The following is a 16,273-nucleotide window of genomic DNA, read 5'->3' on the forward strand; positions in this document are numbered from 1 at the left end:
TACCCTAAAGTGCATTACACACCCCTGATGGTACCACTGGCTAAGACTCCACCTCAGCTCATTGATTAATTATAAATTTAGAACAAATGATGGATGAAAGCAGGCAGGCCGGCCATTTTTTTCACGCTCATTGGACTTGTTTAATGCAATGCACCTTTGTATATTCACATGCATTCGCTTCATGCTGTAACCACTGTGCATAAAAATTTGGAAACATGGCATACAGTGTATCATTTGCTGTCTAAGTCATGTTTCCCATATTTTCCATTGCAAGATACAAGCCGGTTTGAGTGTTTGGGGCACATTTTAGCTAAAATCATCCTACGGGGCCTAACTGCTTATGCTAAAGCCTGCCTATTTTGAATGGCGTAGTGGTCACTGCAACCTCCAAAAAAATCAGGACTTACTACCCCAATAACCTGCTAACTCACCCCTGAAATACTTACTTATTCACACTATTTTGTTCATTTGACTTGTTTCTAATTTGAAATGCCCATTTTTGTGGGGCCAGAAAGGTGCGTCTTTAAAAGGCGATTTCTACGATACCCCACTTTTGCGCGTCGGACCGCGACTTTTTCCGGAAACGCCGAAAAACCGCAATTTTCAGGAGAAACGAGACATACATCCACCCCCTCTGCCGCCCACCCACCCAACTGACAGCCAGCCAGCAGACAAGCACAGAGAGTTCCGTGGGTCTGTCTGTGATGTCATAAAGGGCCTGCTGATCAATGGCCAGCTCTCTGATTGGCTGCTGTGTTTGATTGACAGATTGAATCTGGCAGCTGATTGGCTGTCTACCCTAAAGTGCATTACACACCCCTGATGGTACCACTGGCTAAGACTCCACCTCAGCTCATTGATTAATTATAAATTTAGAACAAATGATGGATGAAAGCAGGCAGGCCGGCCATTTTTTTCACGCTCATTGGACTTGTTTAATGCAATGCACCTGTGTATATTCACATGCATTCACTTCATGCTGTAACCACTGTGCATAAAAATTTGGAAACATGGCATACAGTGTATCATTTGCTGTCTAAGTCATGTTTCCCATATTTTCCATTGCAAGATACAAGCCGGTTTGAGTGTTTGGGGCACATTTTAGCTAAAATCATCCTACGGGGCCTAAATGCTTATGCTAAAGCCTGCCTATTTTGAATGGCGTAGTGGTCACTGCAACCTCCAAAAAAATCAGGACTTACTACCCCAATAACCTGCTAACTCACCCCTGAAATACTTACTTATTCACACTATTTTGTTCATTTGACTTGTTTCTAATTTGAAATGCCCATTTTTGTGGGGCCAGAAAGGTGCGTCTTTAAAAGGCGATTTCTACGATACCCCACTTTTGCGCGTCGGACCGCGACTTTTTCCGGAAACGCTGAAAAACCGCAATTTTCAGGAGAAACGAGACGTACATCCTCCCCCTCTGCCGCCCACCCACCCAACTGACAGCCAGCCAGCAGACAAGCACAGAGAGTTCCGTGGGTCTGTCTGTGATGTCATAAAGGGCCTGCTGATCAATGGCCAGCTCTCTGATTGGCTGCTGTGTTTGATTGACAGATTGAATCTGGCAGCTGATTGGCTGTCTACCCTAAAGTGCATTACACACCCCTGATGGTACCACTGGCTAAGACTCCACCTCAGCTCATTGATTAATTATAAATTTAGAACAAATGATGGATGAAAGCAGGCAGGCCGGCCATTTTTTTCACGCTCATTGGACTTGTTTAATGCAATGCACCTTTGTATATTCACATGCATTCGCTTCATGCTGTAACCACTGTGCATAAAAATTTGGAAACATGGCATACAGTGTATCATTTGCTGTCTAAGTCATGTTTCCCATATTTTCCATTGCAAGATACAAGCCGGTTTGAGTGTTTGGGGCACATTTTAGCTAAAATCATCCTACGGGGCCTAACTGCTTATGCCAAAGCCTGCCTATTTTGAATGGCGTAGTGGTCAATGCAACCTCCAAAAAAATCAGGACTTACTACCCCAATAACCTGCTAACTCACCCCTGAAATACTTACTTATTCACACTATTTTGTTCATTTGACTTGTTTCTAATTTGAAATGCCCATTTTTGTGGGGCCAGAAAGGTGCGTCTTTAAAAGGCGATTTCTACGATACCCCACTTTTGCGCGTCGGACCGCGACTTTTTCAGGAAACGCCGAAAAACCGCAATTTTCAGGAGAAACGAGACGTACATCCTCCCCCTCTGCCGCCCACCCACCCAACTGACAGCCAGCCAGCAGACAAGCACAGAGAGTTCCGTGGGTCTGTCTGTGATGTCATAAAGGGCCTGCTGATCAATGGCCAGCTCTCTGATTGGCTGCTGTGTTTGATTGACAGATTGAATCTGGCAGCTGATTGGCTGTCTACCCTAAAGTGCATTACACACCCCTGATGGTACCACTGGCTAAGACTCCACCTCAGCTCATTGATTAATTATAAATTTAGAACAAATGATGGATGAAAGCAGGCAGGCCGGCCATTTTTTTCACGCTCATTGGACTTGTTTAATGCAATGCACCTTTGTATATTCACATGCATTCGCTTCATGCTGTAACCACTGTGCATAAAAATTTGGAAACATGGCATACAGTGTATCATTTGCTGTCTAAGTCATGTTTCCCATATTTTCCATTGCAAGATACAAGCCGGTTTGAGTGTTTGGGGCACATTTTAGCTAAAATCATCCTACGGGGCCTAACTGCTTATGCCAAAGCCTGCCTATTTTGAATGGCGTAGTGGTCACTGCAACCTCCAAAAAAATCAGGACTTACTACCCCAATAACCTGCTAACTCACCCCTGAAATACTTACTTATTCACACTATTTTGTTCATTTGACTTGTTTCTAATTTGAAATGCCCATTTTTGTGGGGCCAGAAAGGTGCGTCTTTAAAAGGCGATTTCTACGATACCCCACTTTTGCGCGTCGGACCGCGACTTTTTCCGGAAACGCCGAAAAACCGCAATTTTCATGAGAAACGAGACGTACATCCACCCCCTCTGCCGCCCACCCACCCAACTGACAGCCAGCCAGCAGACAAGCACAGAGAGTTCCGTGGGTCTGTCTGTGATGTCATAAAGGGCCTGCTGATCAATGGCCAGCTCTCTGATTGGCTGCTGTGTTTGATTGACAGATTGAATCTGGCAGCTGATTGGCTGTCTACCCTAAAGTGCATTACACACCCCTGATGGTACCACTGGCTAAGACTCCACCTCAGCTCATTGATTAATTATAAATTTAGAACAAATGATGGATGAAAGCAGGCAGGCCGGCCATTTTTTTCACGCTCATTGGACTTGTTTAATGCAATGCACCTGTGTATATTCACATGCATTCACTTCATGCTGTAACCACTGTGCATAAAAATTTGGAAACATGGCATACAGTGTATCATTTGCTGTCTAAGTCATGTTTCCCATATTTTCCATTGCAAGATACAAGCCGGTTTGAGTGTTTGGGGCACATTTTAGCTAAAATCATCCTACGGGGCCTAACTGCTTATGCTAAAGCCTGCCTATTTTGAATGGCGTAGTGGTCACTGCAACCTCCAAAAAAATCAGGACTTACTACCCCAATAACCTGCTAACTCACCCCTGAAATACTTACTTATTCACACTATTTTGTTCATTTGACTTGTTTCTAATTTGAAATGCCCATTTTTGTGGGGCCAGAAAGGTGCGTCTTTAAAAGGCGATTTCTACGATACCCCACTTTTGCGCGTCGGACCGCGACTTTTTCCGGAAACGCTGAAAAACCGCAATTTTCAGGAGAAACGAGACGTACATCCTCCCCCTCTGCCGCCCACCCACCCAACTGACAGCCAGCCAGCAGACAAGCACAGAGAGTTCCGTGGGTCTGTCTGTGATGTCATAAAGGGCCTGCTGATCAATGGCCAGCTCTCTGATTGGCTGCTGTGTTTGATTGACAGATTGAATCTGGCAGCTGATTGGCTGTCTACCCTAAAGTGCATTACACACCCCTGATGGTACCACTGGCTAAGACTCCACCTCAGCTCATTGATTAATTATAAATTTAGAACAAATGATGGATGAAAGCAGGCAGGCCGGCCATTTTTTTCACGCTCATTGGACTTGTTTAATGCAATGCACCTGTGTATATTCACATGCATTCACTTCATGCTGTAACCACTATGCATAAAAATTTGGAAACATGGCATACAGTGTATCATTTGCTGTCTAAGTCATGTTTCCCATATTTTCCATTGCAAGATACAAGCCGGTTTGAGTGTTTGGGGCACATTTTAGCTAAAATCATCCTACGGGGCCTAACTGCTTATGCCAAAGCCTGCCTATTTTGAATGGCGTAGTGGTCAATGCAACCTCCAAAAAAATCAGGACTTACTACCCCAATAACCTGCTAACTCACCCCTGAAATACTTACTTATTCACACTATTTTTCATTTGACTTGTTTCTAATTTGAAATGCCCATTTTTGTGGGGCCAGAAAGGTGCGTCTTTAAAAGGCGATTTCTACGATACCCCACTTTTTGCGCGTCGGACCGCGACTTTTCCGGAAACGCCGAAAAACCGCAATTTTCAGGAGAAACGAGACGTACATCCTCCCCCTCTGCCGCCCACCCACCCAACTGACAGCCAGCCAGCAGACAAGCACAGAGAGTTCCGTGGGTCTGTCTGTGATGTCATAAAGGGCCTGCTGATCAATGGCCAGCTCTCTGATTGGCTGCTGTGTTTGATTGACAGATTGAATCTGGCAGCTGATTGGCTGTCTACCCTAAAGTGCATTACACACCCCTGATGGTACCACTGGCTAAGACTCCACCTCAGCTCATTGATTAATTATAAATTTAGAACAAATGATGGATGAAAGCAGGCAGGCCGGCCATTTTTTTCACGCTCATTGGACTTGTTTAATGCAATGCACCTTTGTATATTCACATGCATTCGCTTCATGCTGTAACCACTGTGCATAAAAATTTGGAAACATGGCATACAGTGTATCATTTGCTGTCTAAGTCATGTTTCCCATATTTTCCATTGCAAGATACAAGCCGGTTTGAGTGTTTGGGGCACATTTTAGCTAAAATCATCCTACGGGGCCTAACTGCTTATGCTAAAGCCTGCCTATTTTGAATGGCGTAGTGGTCACTGCAACCTCCAAAAAAATCAGGACTTACTACCCCAATAACCTGCTAACTCACCCCTGAAATACTTACTTATTCACACTATTTTGTTCATTTGACTTGTTTCTAATTTGAAATGCCCATTTTTGTGGGGCCAGAAAGGTGCGTCTTTAAAAGGCGATTTCTACGATACCCCACTTTTGCGCGTCGGACCGCGACTTTTTCCGGAAACGCCGAAAAACCCGCAATTTTCAGGAGAAACGAGACGTACATCCACCCCCCCTCTGCCGCCACCCACCCAACTGACAGCCAGCCAGCAGACAAGCACAGAGAGTTCCGTGGGTCTGTCTGTGATGTCATAAAGGGCCTGCTGATTCAATGGCCAGCTCTCTGATTGGCTGCTGTGTTTGATTGACAGATTGAATCTGGCAGCTGATTGGCTGTCTACCCTAAAGTGCATTACACACCCCTGATGGTACCACTGGCTAAGACTCCACCTCAGCTCATTGATTAATTATAAATTTAGAACAAATGATGGATGAAAGCAGGCAGGCCGGCCATTTTTTTCACGCTCATTGGACTTGTTTAATGCAATGCACCTGTGTATATTCACATGCATTCACTTCATGCTGTAACCACTGTGCATAAAAATTTGGAAACATGGCATACAGTGTATCATTTGCTGTCTAAGTCATGTTTCCCATATTTTCCATTGCAAGATACAAGCCGGTTTGAGTGTTTGGGGCACATTTTAGCTAAAATCATCCTACGGGGCCTAAATGCTTATGCTAAAGCCTGCCTATTTTGAATGCGTAGTGGTCACTGCAACCTCCAAAAAAATCAGGACTTACTACCCCAATAACCTGCTAACTCACCCCTGAAATACTTACTTATTCACACTATTTTGTTCATTTGACTTGTTTCTAATTTGAAATGCCCATTTTTGTGGGGCCAGAAAGGTGCGTCTTTAAAAGGCGATTTCTACGATACCCCACTTTTGCGCGTCGGACCGCGACTTTTTCCGGAAACGCTGAAAAACCGCAATTTTCAGGAGAAACGAGACGTACATCCTCCCCCTCTGCCGCCCACCCACCCAACTGACAGCCAGCCAGCAGACAAGCACAGAGAGTTCCGTGGGTCTGTCTGTGATGTCATAAAGGGCCTGCTGATCAATGGCCAGCTCTCTGATTGGCTGCTGTGTTTGATTGACAGATTGAATCTGGCAGCTGATTGGCTGTCTACCCTAAAGTGCATTACACACCCCTGATGGTACCACTGGCTAAGACTCCACCTCAGCTCATTGATTAATTATAAATTTAGAACAAATGATGGATGAAAGCAGGCAGGCCGGCCATTTTTTTCACGCTCATTGGACTTGTTTAATGCAATGCACCTTTGTATATTCACATGCATTCGCTTCATGCTGTAACCACTGTGCATAAAAATTTGGAAACATGGCATACAGTGTATCATTTGCTGTCTAAGTCATGTTTCCCATATTTTCCATTGCAAGATACAAGCCGGTTTGAGTGTTTGGGGCACATTTTAGCTAAAATCATCCTACGGGGCCTAACTGCTTATGCCAAAGCCTGCCTATTTTGAATGGCGTAGTGGTCAATGCAACCTCCAAAAAAATCAGGACTTACTACCCCAATAACCAGCTAACTCACCCCTGAAATACTTACTTATTCACACTATTTTGTTCATTTGACTTGTTTCTAATTTGAAATGCCCATTTTTGTGGGGCCAGAAAGGTGTGTCTTTAAAAGGCGATTTCTACGATACCCCACTTTTGCGCGTCGGACCGCGACTTTTTCCGGAAACGCCGAAAAACCGCAATTTTCAGGAGAAACGAGACGTACATCCTCCCCCTCTGCCGCCCACCCACCCAACTGACAGCCAGCCAGCAGACAAGCACAGAGAGTTCCGTGGGTCTGTCTGTGATGTCATAAAGGGCCTGCTGATCAATGGCCAGCTCTCTGATTGGCTGCTGTGTTTGATTGACAGATTGAATCTGGCAGCTGATTGGCTGTCTACCCTAAAGTGCATTACACACCCCTGATGGTACCACTGGCTAAGACTCCACCTCAGCTCATTGATTAATTATAAATTTAGAACAAATGATGGATGAAAGCAGGCAGGCCGGCCATTTTTTTCACGCTCATTGGACTTGTTTAATGCAATGCACCTTTGTATATTCACATGCATTCACTTCATGCTGTAACCACTGTGCATAAAAATTTGGAAACATGGCATACAGTGTATCATTTGCTGTCTAAGTCATGTTTCCCATATTTTCCATTGCAAGATACAAGCCGGTTTGAGTGTTTGGGGCACATTTTAGCTAAAATCATCCTACGGGGCCTAACTGCTTATGCCAAAGCCTGCCTATTTTGAATGGCGTAGTGGTCACTGCAACCTCCAAAAAAATCAGGACTTACTACCCCAATAACCTGCTAACTCACCCCTGAAATACTTACTTATTCACACTATTTTGTTCATTTGACTTGTTTCTAATTTGAAATGCCCATTTTTGTGGGGCCAGAAAGGTGCGTCTTTAAAAGGCGATTTCTACGATACCCCACTTTTGCGCGTCGGACCGCGACTTTTTCCGGAAACGCCGAAAAACCGCAATTTTCAGGAGAAACGAGACGTACATCCACCCCCTCTGCCGCCCACCCACCCAACTGACAGCCAGCCAGCAGACAAGCACAGAGAGTTCCGTGGGTCTGTCTGTGATGTCATAAAGGGCCTGCTGATCAATGGCCAGCTCTCTGATTGGCTGCTGTGTTTGATTGACAGATTGAATCTGGCAGCTGATTGGCTGTCTACCCTAAAGTGCATTACACACCCCTGATGGTACCAATGGCTAAGACTCCACCTCAGCTCATTGATTAATTATAAATTTAGAACAAATGATGGATGAAAGCAGGCAGGCCGGCCATTTTTTTCACGCTCATTGGACTTGTTTAATGCAATGCACCTGTGTATATTCACATGCATTCACTTCATGCTGTAACCACTGTGCATAAAAATTTGGAAACATGGCATACAGTGTATCATTTGCTGTCTAAGTCATGTTTCCCATATTTTCCATTGCAAGATACAAGCCGGTTTGAGTGTTTGGGGCACATTTTAGCTAAAATCATCCTACGGGGCCTAAATGCTTATGCTAAAGCCTGCCTATTTTGAATGGCGTAGTGGTCACTGCAACCTCCAAAAAAATCAGGACTTACTACCCCAATAACCTGCTAACTCACCCCTGAAATACTTACTTATTCACACTATTTTGTTCATTTGACTTGTTTCTAATTTGAAATGCCCATTTTTGTGGGGCCAGAAAGGTGCGTCTTTAAAAGGCGATTTCTACGATACCCCACTTTTGCGCGTCGGACCGCGACTTTTTCCGGAAACGCTGAAAAACCGCAATTTTCAGGAGAAACGAGACGTACATCCTCCCCCTCTGCCGCCCACCCACCCAACTGACAGCCAGCCAGCAGACAAGCACAGAGAGTTCCGTGGGTCTGTCTGTGATGTCATAAAGGGCCTGCTGATCAATGGCCAGCTCTCTGATTGGCTGCTGTGTTTGATTGACAGATTGAATCTGGCAGCTGATTGGCTGTCTACCCTAAAGTGCATTACACACCCCTGATGGTACCACTGGCTAAGACTCCACCTCAGCTCATTGATTAATTATAAATTTAGAACAAATGATGGATGAAAGCAGGCAGGCCGGCCATTTTTTTCACGCTCATTGGACTTGTTTAATGCAATGCACCTTTGTATATTCACATGCATTCGCTTCATGCTGTAACCACTGTGCATAAAAATTTGGAAACATGGCATACAGTGTATCATTTGCTGTCTAAGTCATGTTTCCCATATTTTCCATTGCAAGATACAAGCCGGTTTGAGTGTTTGGGGCACATTTTAGCTAAAATCATCCTACGGGGCCTAACTGCTTATGCCAAAGCCTACCTATTTTGAATGGCGTAGTGGTCAATGCAACCTCCAAAAAAATCAGGACTTACTACCCCAATAACCTGCTAACTCACCCCTGAAATACTTACTTATTCACACTATTTTGTTCATTTGACTTGTTTCTAATTTGAAATGCCCATTTTTGTGGGGCCAGAAAGGTGCGTCTTTAAAAGGCGATTTCTACGATACCCCACTTTTGCGCGTCGGACCGCGACTTTTTCCGGAAACGCCGAAAAACCGCAATTTTCAGGAGAAACGAGACGTACATCCTCCCCCTCTGCCGCCCACCCACCCAACTGACAGCCAGCCAGCAGACAAGCACAGAGAGTTCCGTGGGTCTGTCTGTGATGTCATAAAGGGCCTGCTGATCAATGGCCAGCTCTCTGATTGGCTGCTGTGTTTGATTGACAGATTGAATCTGGCAGCTGATTGGCTGTCTACCCTAAAGTGCATTACACACCCCTGATGGTACCACTGGCTAAGACTCCACCTCAGCTCATTGATTAATTATAAATTTAGAACAAATGATGGATGAAAGCAGGCAGGCCGGCCATTTTTTTCACGCTCATTGGACTTGTTTAATGCAATGCACCTTTGTATATTCACATGCATTCACTTCATGCTGTAACCACTGTGCATAAAAATTTGGAAACATGGCATACAGTGTATCATTTGCTGTCTAAGTCATGTTTCCCATATTTTCCATTGCAAGATACAAGCCGGTTTGAGTGTTTGGGGCACATTTTAGCTAAAATCATCCTACGGGGCCTAACTGCTTATGCCAAAGCCTGCCTATTTTGAATGGCGTAGTGGTCACTGCAACCTCCAAAAAAATCAGGACTTACTACCCCAATAACCTGCTAACTCACCCCTGAAATACTTACTTATTCACACTATTTTGTTCATTTGACTTGTTTCTAATTTGAAATGCCCATTTTTGTGGGGCCAGAAAGGTGCGTCTTTAAAAGGCGATTTCTACGATACCCCACTTTTGCGCGTCGGACCGCGACTTTTTCCGGAAACGCCGAAAAACCGCAATTTTCAGGAGAAACGAGACGTACATCCACCCCCTCTGCCGCCCACCCACCCAACTGACAGCCAGCCAGCAGACAAGCACAGAGAGTTCCGTGGGTCTGTCTGTGATGTCATAAAGGGCCTGCTGATCAATGGCCAGCTCTCTGATTGGCTGCTGTGTTTGATTGACAGATTGAATCTGGCAGCTGATTGGCTGTCTACCCTAAAGTGCATTACACACCCCTGATGGTACCACTGGCTAAGACTCCACCTCAGCTCATTGATTAATTATAAATTTAGAACAAATGATGGATGAAAGCAGGCAGGCCGGCCATTTTTTTCACGCTCATTGGACTTGTTTAATGCAATGCACCTGTGTATATTCACATGCATTCACTTCATGCTGTAACCACTGTGCATAAAAATTTGGAAACATGGCATACAGTGTATCATTTGCTGTCTAAGTCATGTTTCCCATATTTTCCATTGCAAGATACAAGCCGGTTTGAGTGTTTGGGGCACATTTTAGCTAAAATCATCCTACGGGGCCTAAATGCTTATGCTAAAGCCTGCCTATTTTGAATGGCGTAGTGGTCACTGCAACCTCCAAAAAAATCAGGACTTACTACCCCAATAACCTGCTAACTCACCCCTGAAATACTTACTTATTCACACTATTTTGTTCATTTGACTTGTTTCTAATTTGAAATGCCCATTTTTGTGGGGCCAGAAAGGTGCGTCTTTAAAAGGCGATTTCTACGATACCCCACTTTTGCGCGTCGGACCGCGACTTTTTCCGGAAACGCTGAAAAACCGCAATTTTCAGGAGAAACGAGACGTACATCCTCCCCCTCTGCCGCCCACCCACCCAACTGACAGCCAGCCAGCAGACAAGCACAGAGAGTTCCGTGGGTCTGTCTGTGATGTCATAAAGGGCCTGCTGATCAATGGCCAGCTCTCTGATTGGCTGCTGTGTTTGATTGACAGATTGAATCTGGCAGCTGATTGGCTGTCTAACCTAAAGTGCATTACACACCCCTGATGGTACCACTGGCTAAGACTCCACCTCAGCTCATTGATTAATTATAAATTTAGAACAAATGATGGATGAAAGCAGGCAGGCCGGCCATTTTTTTCACGCTCATTGGACTTGTTTAATGCAATGCACCTTTGTATATTCACATGCATTCGCTTCATGCTGTAACCACTGTGCATAAAAATTTGGAAACATGGCATACAGTGTATCATTTGCTGTCTAAGTCATGTTTCCCATATTTTCCATTGCAAGATACAAGCCGGTTTGAGTGTTTGGGGCACATTTTAGCTAAAATCATCCTACGGGGCCTAACTGCTTATGCCAAAGCCTACCTATTTTGAATGGCGTAGTGGTCAATGCAACCTCCAAAAAAATCAGGACTTACTACCCCAATAACCTGCTAACTCACCCCTGAAATACTTACTTATTCACACTATTTTGTTCATTTGACTTGTTTCTAATTTGAAATGCCCATTTTTGTGGGGCCAGAAAGGTGCGTCTTTAAAAGGCGATTTCTACGATACCCCACTTTTGCGCGTCGGACCGCGACTTTTTCCGGAAACGCCGAAAAACCGCAATTTTCAGGAGAAACGAGACGTACATCCTCCCCCTCTGCCGCCCACCCACCCAACTGACAGCCAGCCAGCAGACAAGCACAGAGAGTTCCGTGGGTCTGTCTGTGATGTCATAAAGGGCCTGCTGATCAATGGCCAGCTCTCTGATTGGCTGCTGTGTTTGATTGACAGATTGAATCTGGCAGCTGATTGGCTGTCTACCCTAAAGTGCATTACACACCCCTGATGGTACCACTGGCTAAGACTCCACCTCAGCTCATTGATTAATTATAAATTTAGAACAAATGATGGATGAAAGCAGGCAGGCCGGCCATTTTTTTCACGCTCATTGGACTTGTTTAATGCAATGCACCTTTGTATATTCACATGCATTCGCTTCATGCTGTAACCACTGTGCATAAAAATTTGGAAACATGGCATACAGTGTATCATTTGCTGTCTAAGTCATGTTTCCCATATTTTCCATTGCAAGATACAAGCCGGTTTGAGTGTTTGGGGCACATTTTAGCTAAAATCATCCTACGGGGCCTAACTGCTTATGCCAAAGCCTGCCTATTTTGAATGGCGTAGTGGTCACTGCAACCTCCAAAAAAATCAGGACTTACTACCCCAATAACCTGCTAACTCACCCCTGAAATACTTACTTATTCACACTATTTTGTTCATTTGACTTGTTTCTAATTTGAAATGCCCATTTTTGTGGGGCCAGAAAGGTGCGTCTTTAAAAGGCGATTTCTACGATACCCCACTTTTGCGCGTCGGACCGCGACTTTTTCCGGAAACGCCGAAAAACCGCAATTTTCAGGAGAAACGAGACGTACATCCACCCCCTCTGCCGCCCACCCACCCAACTGACAGCCAGCCAGCAGACAAGCACAGAGAGTTCCGTGGGTCTGTCTGTGATGTCATAAAGGGCCTGCTGATCAATGGCCAGCTCTCTGATTGGCTGCTGTGTTTGATTGACAGATTGAATCTGGCAGCTGATTGGCTGTCTACCCTAAAGTGCATTACACACCCCTGATGGTACCACTGGCTAAGACTCCACCTCAGCTCATTGATTAATTATAAATTTAGAACAAATGATGGATGAAAGCAGGCAGGCCGGCCATTTTTTTCACGCTCATTGGACTTGTTTAATGCAATGCACCTGTGTATATTCACATGCATTCACTTCATGCTGTAACCACTGTGCATAAAAATTTGGAAACATGGCATACAGTGTATCATTTGCTGTCTAAGTCATGTTTCCCATATTTTCCATTGCAAGATACAAGCCGGTTTGAGTGTTTGGGGCACATTTTAGCTAAAATCATCCTACGGGGCCTAACTGCTTATGCTATAGCCTGCCTATTTTGAATGGCGTAGTGGTCACTGCAACCTCCAAAAAAATCAGGACTTACTACCCCAATAACCTGCTAACTCACCCCTGAAATACTTACTTATTCACACTATTTTGTTCATTTGACTTGTTTCTAATTTGAAATGCCCATTTTTGTGGGTTCAGAAAGGTGCGTCTTTAAAAGGCGATTTCTACGATACCCCACTTTTGCGCGTCGGACCGCGACTTTTTCCGGAAACGCTGAAAAACCGCAATTTTCAGGAGAAACGAGACGTACATCCTCCCCCTCTGCCGCCCACCCACCCAACTGACAGCCAGCCAGCAGACAAGCACAGAGAGTTCCGTGGGTCTGTCTGTGATGTCATAAAGGGCCTGCTGATCAATGGCCAGCTCTCTGATTGGCTGCTGTGTTTGATTGACAGATTGAATCTGGCAGCTGATTGGCTGTCTACCCTAAAGTGCATTACACACCCCTGATGGTACCACTGGCTAAGACTCCACCTCAGCTCATTGATTAATTATAAATTTAGAACAAATGATGGATGAAAGCAGGCAGGCCGGCCATTTTTTTCACGCTCATTGGACTTGTTTAATGCAATGCACCTGTGTATATTCACATGCATTCACTTCATGCTGTAACCACTGTGCATAAAAATTTGGAAACATGGCATACAGTGTATCATTTGCTGTCTAAGTCATGTTTCCCATATTTTCCATTGCAAGATACAAGCCGGTTTGAGTGTTTGGGGCACATTTTAGCTAAAATCATCCTACGGGGCCTAAATGCTTATGCTAAAGCCTGCCTTTTTTGAATGGCGTAGTGGTCACTGCAACCTCCAAAAAAATCAGGACTTACTACCCCAATAACCTGCTAACTCACCCCTGAAATACTTACTTATTCACACTATTTTGTTCATTTGACTTGTTTCTAATTTGAAATGCCCATTTTTGTGGGGCCAGAAAGGTGCGTCTTTAAAAGGCGATTTCTACGATACCCCACTTTTGCGCGTCGGACCGCGACTTTTTCCGGAAACGCTGAAAAACCGCAATTTTCAGGAGAAACGAGACGTACATCCTCCCCCTCTGCCGCCCACCCACCCACCCAACTGACAGCCAGCCAGCAGACAAGCACAGAGAGTTCCGTGGGTCTGCCTGTGATGTCATAAAGGGCCTGCTGATCAATGGCCAGCTCTCTGATTGGCTGCTGTGTTTGATTGACAGATTGAATCTGGCAGCTGATTGGCTGTCTACCCTAAAGTGCATTACACACCCCTGATGGTACCACTGGCTAAGACTCCACCTCAGCTCATTGATTAATTATAAATTTAGAACAAATGATGGATGAAAGCAGGCAGGCCGGCCATTTTTTTCACGCTCATTGGACTTGTTTAATGCAATGCACCTTTGTATATTCACATGCATTCGCTTCATGCTGTAACCACTGTGCATAAAAATTTGGAAACATGGCATACAGTGTATCATTTGCTGTCTAAGTCATGTTTCCCATATTTTCCATTGCAAGATACAAGCCGGTTTGAGTGTTTGGGGCACATTTTAGCTAAAATCATCCTACGGGGCCTAACTGCTTATGCCAAAGCCTGCCTATTTTGAATGGCGTAGTGGTCAATGCAACCTCCAAAAAAATCAGGACTTACTACCCCAACAACCTGCTAACTCACCCCTGAAATACTTACTTATTCACACTATTTTGTTCATTTGACTTGTTTCTAATTTGAAATGCCCATTTTTGTGGGGCCAGAAAGGTGCGTCTTTAAAAGGCGATTTCTACGATACCCCACTTTTGCACGTCGGACCGCGACTTTTTCCGGAAACGCTGAAAAACCGCAATTTTCAGGAGAAACGAGACGTACATCCTCCCCCTCTGCCGCCCACCCACCCAACTGACAGCCAGCCAGCAGACAAGCACAGAGAGTTCCGTGGGTCTGTCTGTGATGTCATAAAGGGCCTGCTGATCAATGGCCAGCTCTCTGATTGGCTGCTGTGTTTGATTGACAGATTGAATCTGGCAGCTGATTGGCTGTCTACCCTAAAGTGCATTACACACCCCTGATGGTACCACTGGCTAAGACTCCACCTCAGCTCATTGATTAATTATAAATTTAGAACAAATGATGGATGAAAGCAGGCAGGCCAGCCATTTTTTTCACGCTCATTGGACTTGTTTAATGCAATGCACCTTTGTATATTCACATGCATTCGCTTCATGCTGTAACCACTGTGCATAAAAATTTGGAAACATGGCATACAGTGTATCATTTGCTGTCTAAGTCATGTTTCCCATATTTTCCATTGCAAGATACAAGCCGGTTTGAGTGTTTGGGGCACATTTTAGCTAAAATCATCCTACGGGGCCTAACTGCTTATGCTAAAGCCTGCCTATTTTGAATGGCGTAGTGGTCACTGCAACCTCCAAAAAAATCAGGACTTACTACCCCAATAACCTGCTAACTCACCCCTGAAATACTTACTTATTCACACTATTTTGTTCATTTGACTTGTTTCTAATTTGAAATGCCCATTTTTGTGGGGCCAGAAAGGTGCGTCTTTAAAAGGCGATTTCTACGATACCCCACTTTTGCGCGTCGGACCGCGACTTTTTCCGGAAACGCCGAAAAACCGCAATTTTCAGGAGAAACGAGACGTACATCCTCCCCCTCTGCCGCCCACCCACCCAACTGACAGCCAGCCAGCAGACAAGCACAGAGAGTTCCGTGGGTCTGTCTGTGATGTCATAAAGGGCCTGCTGATCAATGGCCAGCTCTCTGATTGGCTGCTGTGTTTGATTGACAGATTGAATCTGGCAGCTGATTGGCTGTCTACCCTAAAGTGCATTACACACCCCTGATGGTACCACTGGCTAAGACTCCACCTCAGCTCATTGATTAATTATAAATTTAGAACAAATGATGGATGAAAGCAGGCAGGCCGGCCATTTTTTTCACGCTCATTGGACTTGTTTAATGCAATGCACCTTTGTATATTCACATGCATTCGCTTCATGCTGTAACCACTGTGCATAAAAATTTGGAAACATGGCATACAGTGTATCATTTGCTGTCTAAGTCATGTTTCCCATATTTTCCATTGCAAGATACAAGCCGGTTTGAGTGTTTGGGGCACATTTTAGCTAAAATCATCCTACGGGGCCTAACTGCTTATGCCAAAGCCTGCCTATTTTGAATGGCG

This window comes from Crinia signifera, chromosome 2 (genome assembly GCF_055691185.1).
Source record: "Crinia signifera chromosome 2, ASM5569118v1, whole genome shotgun sequence".
Lineage (NCBI taxonomy): Eukaryota > Metazoa > Chordata > Amphibia > Anura > Myobatrachidae > Crinia > Crinia signifera.